The sequence below is a fragment of the Myxine glutinosa genome, chromosome 9, assembly GCF_964187855.1.
Source record: "Myxine glutinosa chromosome 9, kmMyxGlut1.1, whole genome shotgun sequence".
Taxonomy (NCBI): domain Eukaryota; kingdom Metazoa; phylum Chordata; class Myxini; order Myxiniformes; family Myxinidae; genus Myxine; species Myxine glutinosa.
Window position 1 is genome coordinate 50941554 of NC_136269.1, and position 12579 is coordinate 50954132.

The following is a 12579-nucleotide window of genomic DNA, read 5'->3' on the forward strand; positions in this document are numbered from 1 at the left end:
CATTATGCACACAAAATCAGGAGGTTTGTTATCTGGTCAAGACATTATCAAGAAATTATAACGGCCATCAATACCACAAGTTGATAACTTCACCACCAAAGGTGGATGCAGGTTATATTTTCACCCCTGTCTGTCTGTCCGTTTGTCTGTCCGTTTGTGAACAAAATATCTCAAAACTTTGTGGACGGATTTGGACGAAACTTGGTGGACCGGTTGGGTGTCTGACAAGGACGATTCGATTCGATTTTGGTGAAGATCTGAATATGGATTCAGATATGAGAATTATTTAATTTTTAAAGTGATTCTTCACCATCGGGAGATGGAGCCAAAAACGATACACAGCAGGATATCTCAAAAAGTTGTGGACGGATTTGGACGAAACTTGGTGGACCAATTGGGTGTCTGACAAGGTCAAATATATTCGACTTTGGTGAAGATCTGAATATGGATTCAGATATGAGAATTATTTAATTTTTAAAGTGATTCTTCACCATCGGGAGATGGAGCCAAAAACGATACATAGCAGGACATCTCAAAAAGTTGTGGACGGATTTGGACGAAACTTGGTGGACCAATTGGGTGTGTGACAAGGACAAATATATTCGATTTTGGTGAAGATCTGAATATGGATTCAGATATGAGAATTATTTAATTTTTAAAGTGATTCTTCACCATCGGGAGATGGAGCCAAAAACGATACATAGCAGGATATCTCATTGTGGACGGATTTGGACGAAACTTGGTGGACCAATTGGGTGTCTGACAAGGCCAAATATATTCGACTTTGGTGAAGATCTGAATATGGATTCAGATATGAGAATTATTTGATTTTTAAAGTATTTCTTCACCATTGGGAGATCGGGCCAAAAACGATACATAGCAGGACATCTCAAAAAGTTGTGGACGGATTTGGACGAAACTTGGTGGACCGGTTGGGTGTCTGACAAGGACAAATATATTCGATTTTGGTGAAGATCTGAACATGGATTCAGATATGAGAATTATTTAATTTTTTAAGTGATTCTTCACCATTGGGAGATAGGGCCAAAAACGATACATAGCAGGATATCTCGAAAAGTTGTGGACGGATTTGGACGAAATTCACGAAATTTCACGAGCCTCGATCTTGTATACAAAAAACAAACAAAAAAAAAACGGTGGAACGGTTGGGTGTCTGACAAGGACGATTCGATTCGATTTCGGTGAAGTTCTGAATATGGATTTGGATATGATAATTATTTAATTTTTGAAGTGATTCTTCACCATTGGGAGATAGGGCCAAAACGATACATAGCAGGATCTCTAACAAGGTTATGGATGGATTTGGACGAAACTTGTTCTCTAGGTTGGGTGTCTGACCAGGAAGAATTGATTCAATTTTGGTGAAGATCTGGATCCTTGTCAAGGTAGTTCAATTTTTTAAGTGATTCTTCACCATTGAGTGATATGGCCAAACAGGTGGAGGTATGCTCTCTACTGAGTGCCGTTCTAGTTGTTGTTGTTTTGTAGGCAGCCTACGGCTGCTGGATGCATCATTCTCTGGAAGAATGGCTGTGCCGCTGTGCCCATGTTACCAGTCATCTGGTACTCATTTTGCCGACCTCGGAAGGATGACAGGCTGAGTCAACCCATCTGGTGTTAATTCAACAGCCCAACAGGGGATCAAAGTCGAGACCCGAACATAAGTCAGCCACCTTAACCGTTAAGCCAACACCACCTGGCACCAATAACCAACCCCAGAGAAGCGCGAGTTCGCGTCCAATGGGACGTCACGGGTGTTTTCCCCACGATTGGGGTTGCGTGTTGAGGTGTATATCCGTGTTAAGGTAGCTTTATCGTGGCGTTTTTCCAAGGCCACTTCTAATAACAAAAGCATAATATTAATGTTATTACAAATCAAAATTAATAATAATAACTCCCTCTCCCTAAAGGGTTTTTCCTCCTTGAACAAACGCCGTGTTAACGTTTATACAGTTAACGTTAACGTTAACAGTTAAACGTTAACGTTTATTATACAGTCGTGGCCAAAAATATTGGCACCCTTGCACTTTTTTCAAATAACTCACAATTTTCTCGAAAAATAGGTTGAAATTGACAAATGTATTTGGTCTCCACAATTTTTTATTTCACTGTTAATATTACAGAATTTTTTTTTTTATTCAGAACTTGATATATCCTTTTATATCAGAAAATAAAAAGAAATGGCATTGACAAAATTATTGACACCCCAGACAGATATTTGGTGGCACAGCATTTGGACAAAATAACTGCAGTAAAACGCTTCCTATAGCCATGAATGAGCTTCCTACTCCTCTCTACTGGCAGTTTGACCCACTCTTCTTGTGAAAACTGCTCCAGTTCTCCCAGATTTGAAGGGTGCCTTCTCTCAACTGCTGTTTTCAGATCTCCCCACAGATGTTCAATGGGATTTAGATCTGGACTCATTGCTGGCCACTTCAGAACAGTCCAGCATTTTGTCTTGAACCATTCCTGGGTGCATTTTGAAGTGTGTTTGGGGTCATTGTCCTGCTGGAAGACCCACGACCTTCGACGGATGCCAGGCTTTCTGACACTGGGTTCAACATTGCACTCCAAAATGCCTTGGTAATCTCCTGATTTCATGATGCCATGCACACATTCAAGGAACCCAGTGCCAGCGGCAGCGCAGCAACCCCAAAACATCACTACACCTCCTCCATGTTTGACTGCAGGGAAGGTGTTATTTTCTTTGAATGCTTCATTTTGTTTTCTGTAAACATAAGAGATGATGTGCTTCACCAAAAAGCTCTAATTTGGTCTCATCTGTCCACAGCACATTCTCCCAGAAGGATTTTGGCTTGTTCAGGTGTGTTTTGGAAAACTCCAGTCAGGCTTTCTTATGTCTCTCTTTCTCTCTCAGCAGTGGGGTCTTCCTGGGTCTCCTACCATAGAACCCCCCTTCATTGAGTTGGCAACGGATTGTGCGAGTTGAAACTGTCATAACTTGGGTCTGAATGTCAGCTTGCTCCACCATTCGAACAATCCTTCACTGCAATATTCAATCAAGTTTTCTCTTGCGGCCACGTCCAGGGATGTTGGCTACAGTGCCATGGGCGTTAAACTTCCTCATAACATTGCGTACGGTGGACACAGGAACATCAAGGTCTCTGGAGATGGACGTAGCCTTGAGATTGTCAATGCTTCGCTACAATATTGTGTCTGACCTCCTCAGACAATTATCTGGTTTACTTTCTTTTCTCCATGCTCATTGTGGTACAAACAGTGACACAAAACAGCAGAATGACTCCTTTTCTCTGTTCAAACTGGTTGAATGAGTGATTTTTATATTGCAGGCACCTGCATCTCACCACAGGTAAGTTCAATTCAAAGTAAAGGAGAATCACCTGCTTGAAATCCAATTATTTCTAACAACTTCTAAAAGGTGCCAATAATATTGCCCGGGACATTTTAGGATTTCTGTGTGCAATAAGCTAAGATTAGGTAATTTTTTCAGCTATATTTGTTTTGTTCCACTGAAAACCAAAGAAATACATTGTGGATACCAAAATATTATTTAATCTCAACAATTTTCTGGAAGAATATGGTGGACATGCTCAGAAAAAAGTGCAAGGGTGCCAATATTTTTGGCCACGACTGTAAATAGCGTATAGTGCCGTTTTCGTGGGAGCACCGATGCCTACCAGAAGTAAAAATATTATAAACTACAAACACATATGATTACCTTTTTAACAGTAGCTAATGCTGTTTAACACTAAACTAAAACTAGAACGCCACTCAGTAGAGCGCATACTCCCGCCGTGGATGGCCGCTGCTGAGCCCTATCTTCCAATGGTAAAAAATCCTTCAAAAAATACTTGGATCCGGAATAATATCCTGAGCTTCACCAAAAACTAATCAATTCTTCCTTATCCCAAGGGCAATCATCCCACCAACTTTCATTCAAATCCGTACAGAACTTTTCCAGATATCTTGTTCACAAACACATGAACACACACACACACACACACACACACACACACACACACACACACACACACGTCCGTGAATTATAGTAAGGAAAATGATTGTGTCGTACCTCAACAAGAAGATTTGAGAAAGGGTCTAAAATGGTCTCCCAAAATCCATGTCGCTTCTGTGTGAACACAAACAGTCATGATCAGTCAAGAGGAATGTTCTGAATTGGCTGCAAACGTTGAGAACGTGATACTCCTGGGACGATAAAATGTAAAGTGCACAATAAGAGTGTACACATGCCAGCTGTGGAGGGTTCACACCAATGACATCACAAATCATTATGCACACAAAATCAGGAGGTTTGTTATCTGGTCAAGACATTATCAAGAAATTATAACGGCCATCAATACCACAAGTTGATAACTTCACCATCAAAGGTGGATGCAGGTTATATTTTCACCCCTGTCTGTCTGTCCGTTTGTCTGTCCGTTTGTGAACAAAATATCTCAAAACTTTGTGGACGGATTTGGACGAAACTTGGTGGACCGGTTGGGTGTCTGACAAGGACGATTCGATTCGATTTTGGTGAAGATCTGAATATGGATTCAGATATGAGAATTATTTAATTTTTAAAGTGATTCTTCACCATCGGGAGATGGAGCCAAAAACGATACACAGCAGGATATCTCAAAAAGTTGTGGACGGATTTGGACGAAACTTGGTGGACCAATTGGGTGTCTGACAAGGTCAAATATATTCGACTTTGGTGAAGATCTGAATATGGATTCAGATATGAGAATTATTTAATTTTTAAAGTGATTCTTCACCATCGGGAGATGGAGCCAAAAACGATACATAGCAGGACATCTCAAAAAGTTGTGGACGGATTTGGACGAAACTTGGTGGACCAATTGGGTGTGTGACAAGGACAAATATATTCGATTTTGGTGAAGATCTGAATATGGATTCAGATATGAGAATTATTTAATTTTTAAAGTGATTCTTCACCATCGGGAGATGGAGCCAAAAACGATACATAGCAGGATATCTCAAAAGGTTGTGGACGGATTTGGACGAAACTTGGTGGACCAATTGGGTGTCTGACAAGGCCAAATATATTCGACTTTGGTGAAGATCTGAATATGGATTCAGATATGAGAATTATTTGATTTTTTAAGTATTTCTTCACCATTGGGAGATTGGGCCAAAAACGATACATAGCAGGACATCTCAAAAAGTTGTGGACGGATTTGGACGAAACTTGGTGGACCGGTTGGGTGTCTGACAAGGACAAATATATTCGATTTTGGTGAAGATCTGAACATGGATTCAGATATGAGAATTATTTAATTTTTTAAGTGATTCTTCACCATTGGGAGATAGGGCCAAAAACGATACATAGCAGGATATCTCGAAAAGTTGTGGACGGATTTGGACGAAATTCACGAAATTTCACGAGCCTCGATCTTGTATACAAAAAACAAACAAACAAAAAAACGGTGGAACGGTTGGGTGTCTGACAAGGACGATTCGATTCGATTTCGGTGAAGTTCTGAATATGGATTCGGATATGATAATTATTTAATTTTTGAAGTGATTCTTCACCATTGGGAGATAGGGCCAAAACGATACATAGCAGGATCTCTAACAAGGTTATGGATGGATTTGGACGAAACTTGTTCTCTAGGTTGGGTGTCTGACCAGGAAGAATTGATTCAATTTTGGTGAAGATCTGGATCCTTGTCAAGGTAGTTCAATTTTTTAAGTGATTCTTCACCATTGAGTGATATGGCCAAACAGGTGGAGGTATGCTCTCTACTGAGTGCCGTTCTAGTTGTTGTTGTTTCGTAGGCAGCCTACGGCTGCTGGTTGCATCATTCTCTGGAAGAATGGCTGTGCCGCTGTGCCCATGTTACCAGTCATCTGGTACTCATTTTGCCGACCTCGGAAGGATGACAGGCTGAGTCAACCCATCTGGTGTTAATTCAACAGCCCAACAGGGGATCAAAGTCGAGACCCGAACATAAGTCAGCCACCTTAACCGTTAAGCCAACACCACCTGGCACCAATAACCAACCCCAGAGAAGCGCGAGTTCGCGTCAAATGGGACGTCACGGGTGTTTTCCCCACGATTGGGGTTGCGTGTTGAGGTGTATATCCGTGTTAAGGTAGCTTTATCGTGGCGTTTTTCCAAGGCCACTTCTAATAACAAAAGCATAATATTAATGTTATTACAAATCAAAATTAATAATAATAACTCCCTCTCCCTAAGGGGTTTTTCCTCCTTGAACAAACGCTGTGTTAACGTTTATACAGTTAACGTTAACGTTAACAGTTAAACGTTAACGTTTATTATACAGTCGTGGCCAAAAATATTGGCACCCTTGCACTTTTTTCAAATAACTCACAATTTTCTCGAAAAATAGGTTGAAATTGACAAATGTATTTGGTCTCCACAATTTTTTATTTCACTGTTAATATTACAGAATTTTTGTTTTTTATTCAGAACTTGATATATCCTTTTAAATCAGAAAATAAAAAGAAATGGCATTGACAAAATTATTGACACCCCAGACAGATATTTGGTGGCACAGCATTTGGACAAAATAACTGCAGTAAAACGCTTCCTATAGCCATGAATGAGCTTCCTATTCCTCTCTACTGGCAGTTTGACCCACTCTTCTTGTGAAAACTGCTCCAGTTCTCCCAGATTTGAAGGGTGCCTTCTCTCAACTGCTGTTTTCAGATCTCCCCACAGATGTTCAATGTGATTTAGATCTGGACTCATTGCTGGCCACTTCAGAACAGTCCAGCATTTTGTCTTGAACCATTCCTGGGTGCATTTTGAAATGTGTTTGGGGTCATTGTCCTGCTGGAAGACCCATGACCTTCAACGGATGCCAGGCTTTCTGACACTGGGTTCAACATTGCACTCCAAAATGCCTTGGTAATCTCCTGATTTCATGATGCCATGCACACATTCAAGGAACCCAGTGCCAGCGGCAGCGCAGCAACCCCAAAACATCACTGCACCTCCTCCATGTTTGACTGCAGGGAAGGTGTTATTTTTTTGAATGCTTCATTTTGTTTTCTGTAAACATAGAGATGATGTGCTTCACCAAAAAGCTCTAATTTGGTCTCATCTGTCCACAGCACATTCTCCCAGAAGGATTTTGGCTTGTTCAGGTGTGTTTTGGAAAACTCCAGTCAGGCTTTCTTATGTCTCTCTTTCTCTCTCAGCAGTGGGGTCTTCCTGGGTCTCCTACCATAGAACCCTTCATTGAGATGGCAACGGATGGTACGACTTGAAACTGTCATAACCTGGGTCTGAATGTCAGCTTGCTCCACCATTCGAACAATCCTTCACTGCAATATTCGATCAAGTTTTCTCTTGCGGCCACATCCAGGGATGTTGGCTGCAGTGCCATGGGCGTTAACCTTCCTCATAACATTGCGTACGGTGGACACAGGAACATCAAGGTCTCTGGAGATGGACGTAGCCTTGAGATTGTCAATGCTTCGCTACAATATTGTGTCTGACCTCCTCAGACAATTATCTGGTTTACTTTCTTTTCTCCATGCTCATTGTGGTACAAACAGTGACACAAAACAGCAGAATGACTCCTTTTCTCTGTTCAAACTGGTTGAATGAGTGATTTTTATATTGCAGGCACCTGCATCTCACCACAGGTAAGTTCAATTCCAAAGTAAAGGAGAATCACCTGCTTGAAATCCAATTATTTCTCACAACTTCTAAAAGGTGACAATAATATTGTCCGGGCCATTTTAGGATTTCTGTGTGCAATAAGCTAAGATTAGGTAATTTTTTCACCTTTATTTGTTTTGTTCCACTGCAAACCAAAGAAATACATTGTGGATAGGAAAATATTATTTAATCTCAACAATTTTCTGGAAGAATATGGACATGCTGAGAAAAAAAGTGCAAGGGTAACAATATTTTTGGCCACGACTGTAAATAGCGTATAGTGCCGTTTTCGTGGGAGCACCAATGCCTACCAGAAGTAAAAATATTATAAACTACAAACACATATGATTACCTTTTTAATAGTAGCTAATGCTGTTTAACACTAAACAAGCGTTACGCCTCAGTCCCCGGTCGGTGAAGTGATGCGAGTTGACAAAGTGGAAGATGCAAGGCGGCCATCTTAGATTTTGACGTGCCGACCCAATTTTCAGTAGCGTTCTTCCTTATGCATAGATACACCCACACACTCAGATAGGAGTTGGTACTTCGCTTATTTTTCAAGATATTCCGCTCACAAGGTTCAGACATACATGGCGGCGGCCATCTTGGATTTTGACGTGGCGACCCAATTTTCAATAGCGTTCTTCCTTATGCCTAGATACACCCACACACCAGATTAGAAGTTGGTACTTCGCTTATTTTTAAAGATATTTCGCTCACAATGTTCAGACATATATATGGTGGTGGCTATCTTGGATTTTGACGTGGCGACCCAATTTTCAATAGCGTTCTTCCATATGCCGAGATACACCCAGACACCAAATTAGAAGTTGGTACTTCGCTTATTTTTCAAGATATTCATCTCACAAGGTTCAGACATACATGGCGGCAGCCATCTTGGATTTTGACGTGGCGATCCAATTTTCAATAGAGTTCTTCCTTGTGCTTAGATACACCGAGACACCAAATTAGATGTTGGTACTTCGCTTATTTTTCAGGATATTCATCTCACAATGTTCAGACATATATATGGTGGCGGCCATCTTAGATTTTGACGTGGCGACCCAATTTTCAATAGCGTTCTTCCTTGTGCCTAGATACACCCACACACCAGATTAGAAGTTGGTACTTCGCTTATTTTTCAAGATATTTCGCTCACAAGGTTCAGACATACATGGCATCAGACGTACATGGCAGCAGCCATCTTGGATTTTGACGTGGGTTGCACCCACACACCAAATTCGAATGCGGTCCTTCGCTTATGCATGCACGCCCGCATGCACGCACGCCCGCACGCACAGACGGACGGACACACGGACGGAGAGGAAAACCATAGTCCCCCTTTCGCTCCGCGGTGCGACGGGGGACAACTAAAACTAGAACGCCACTCAGTGGAGCGCATACTCCCGCCGTGGATGGCCGCTGCTGAGCCCTGTCTTCCAATCGTAAAAAAAATCCTTCAAAAAATACTTGGATCAGGAATAATATCCTGAGCTTCACCAAAAACTAATCAATTCTTCCTTATCCCAAGGGCAATCATCCCACCAACTTTCATCCAAATCCGTTCAGAACTTTTCCAGATATCTTGTTCACAAACACATGAAAACACACACACACACACACACACACACACACACACACACACACACACACACACGTCCGTGAATTATAGTGAGGAAAATGATTGTGTCGTACCTCAACAAGAAGATTTGAGAAAGGGTCTAAAATGGTCTCCCAAAATCCATGTCGCTTCTGTGTGAACACAAACAGTCATGATCAATCAAGAGGAATGTTCTGAATTGGCTGCAAACGTTGAGAGTGGGACCCTCCACTCCTGGGACGATAAAATGTAAAGTGCACAATAAGAGTGTACACATGCCAGCTGTGGAGGGTTCACACCAGATGACATCACCAATCATTTATGAACACAAAATCAGGAGGTGTGTTATCTGGTCAAGACATTATCAAGAAATGATAACGGCCATCAATACCACAAGTTGATACCTCCGCCACCAAATTTCCACCACTTAATTTCCTCTCCAACTCATTCCACGTCAAAAAAAAGAAATTCAATCTCTTATACGTCTCCCTCACTACATGGTCTAAATTCTCATTCATTCCACCCCTCCTCCATCGTTCTGAATCGGATTGCTAACTTGAAAATCACAACAAACCCAATTTGTTATCAATGTTCGTCTTTCATTAATCATCCACTTTCTAAACTCCCCTCTTGCCCCTCCCCTCCAAATCCCCCCCCTTGCACCTACACTCCTAAACTCCGCCCTTGCCCCTCCACTCCTAAACTCCCCCCTTGCCCCTCCACTCCTAAACTCCCCCCTTGCCCCTCCCCTCCTAAACTCCTCCCTTGCCCCTCCCCTCCTAAACTCCCCCCTCACTCCTCCCCTTCAAAACTCCCCCCCAACCCCTCCCATTCAAATCTCCCCCCATACCATTCCTCTCCAATTCTCCCTCCTCCCCCCTCCTCCTCAAAGCTGCCTCCTCCCCACTTCGTCTACCTTCTATCTCATACCTCCACCCCCCCCCCCCCCCCCCAACCTTCTACTTTCCTCTGCCCCCCCTCAAACAACCCCTCACTGTGCCTCATCCCTTCACCATCAAACCTTTCATCCTCCTCATCCTTCCCTTTCTTGCAACTCTTCTGTAATCTCTGACACACTATCAACTGCTCTCCCTACCTCCCCCTCTCATCCTTCATCATACCCGACTCCTCCCCTCCCCTGTCCTGTACCCGATGCTCCCCTTCTCTCTTCATTAACGGTATGGACCTCAAACATCCGGGGCCTTCGCTCAAACCTGACTGATCTCTCCATGCAGGTTGCTTCTGACAATCCAGACTTGATCTGCTCAACAGAGACTTTCCTCCTTCAAGATGTCTCTGATTCCTTAATATCTCTTCCTGGTTACTCCCTCCTCCGGTATGATAGTTTTGGTATGATAGACCTGAGCCTCGTCCTGGTGGTGGGGTGGCTATCTTTATCAAAAACTCTCTTCCTCACTCTCCTTGCACTGCCCTCTCTCCTCCTCACCCCCAGGAGTACCTCTTGCTACAGCTTCCTCTCCGCTCCCACCTTTTGTTCATATGTGTTCTGTACCGTCCCCCAAACAGTGATGACTCCATTTACATTTCACTGTCTGACAACATGGACCAACTTCTATCCACTCATCCCAACTCTCTCTTCCTCATATGTGGTGACTTCAACTGTCATCATGCCACCTGGTTGGGTGTGGGTTCCTCTCTCACCAGTCATGGCACCTCAGCAAAGGACTTCTGTGACTCACTGGGATTGACACAATCTGTCAATTTCCCGACCCGGATCTCAGCCAATGGAGTATCTTCTCTTCTAGACTTGTTTATGACAAAGTTCCCTGCTAAAGTCTGCTGCTCTTATTCTGCTCCAATCGGTTCTTCTGATCATGTGCTTGTCAAAGTGGACATCTCTCTGGCCATTCTAAGAGAGTCTCCTCAGCGTCGACGAGTCTGGCATTTCACTCAGGCCGACTGGGACGGTCTGCAAGCAGCCATCAATCATCTGGACTGGTCTCCCATCTCGACTGCCTCTGACATCAATTCTTCCTGGGAATTCTTCCAAAGCAAACTGCTCTCTCTCTCATGCACAGATTTATCCCATCTCGTCTTCAGTTGTCTTACCCTTCCTCCCGTCCATGGTACACTGAATCTTGTGGTGAGGAAGTTGCCCTGAAACAACTGGCCTTTGCCTCTTGGAAGGCTAATCCAACTGAAGGCAATCTCAGTTCCTTCCACCAAGCTCGGAACAAGTGTGTGTCTACCTTCAGGAGTGCCAGGAAGCACTATCTCTCCTCACTCAAGAATGAACTCTCAAACCTGTCTCCTTCCTCCAAATCCTGGTGGTGTCTGGTCAAATCCGTTTCTGGTGTTTGTTCCCCCTCCATCCCCTCCCTTACCTCAAATGGCCACACAGTTGACATCGCACGTGACAAAGCCGAATGCCTCAACTCTGTGTTTGCCTCAAAATCTTTAGTCCCAAACCCATCTCTCTCTGTTCCCACCTTTCCCAGTCGAACCCAACTGCTCCTGGACTCTGTGTCCTTCTCTCCTGACAAGGTGGAAGAGTTTTTGTCTAACCTCGACTCTGATTCTGCAACTGGACCAGACGGCATCAGCCCACGGGTCCTAAAATCCTGCTCTGCCGCTCTATCTCACCCTCTCTCTGTTCCTTTCACCCTAACTTTTGCTCAAGGTCATCTGCCAGCATCCTGGAAATCAGCAAACATTACCGCTTTACACATAAAAGGTGCAAAAACAGATCCTTGCAACTACAGACCAATCAGCCTGCTCCCAATTATCAGCAAAGTCATGGAATCCATCATTGCTTCGGATATGAAATCTTTCCTCTTCTCCAATGGCTTGATCTCTGATCATCAATTTGGTTTCAGACCAGGTCACTCTACTCTGGACATGCTGCTTCTGCTGTCTCAACAATGGATGGAGGTCCTCAATGCCAAACAGGAAATCAGAGCTGTCTCCCTTGACATATCACGTGCCTTCGATACGGTCTGGCACCCAGCTCTGCTCACCAAACTCTCCTCCTATGGTATCCATGGAAATCTCCATGCATGGCTTGCGGACTTCCTCTCTGGTCGTAGTCAACGTGTGGCCCTGAATGGATTTCTCTCATCTCCCCTTCCTGTTCAGGCTGGAGTTCCCCAAGGCAGTGTGCTGGGCCCTGTGCTTTTTCTGGTCTTTATCAATGATCTCTCCGACTCTCTGGAAAATCCTCTCTATCTCTTTGCTGATGACTCAACTCTCTGCCGCTCCATTCCTCTTCCCTCAGATCGGCAGTCTGCAGCCTCCTCACTCTCTGAAGACCTGGATAAAATCACAGACTGGTCAAAAAAGTGGAACATGTCTTTCAATC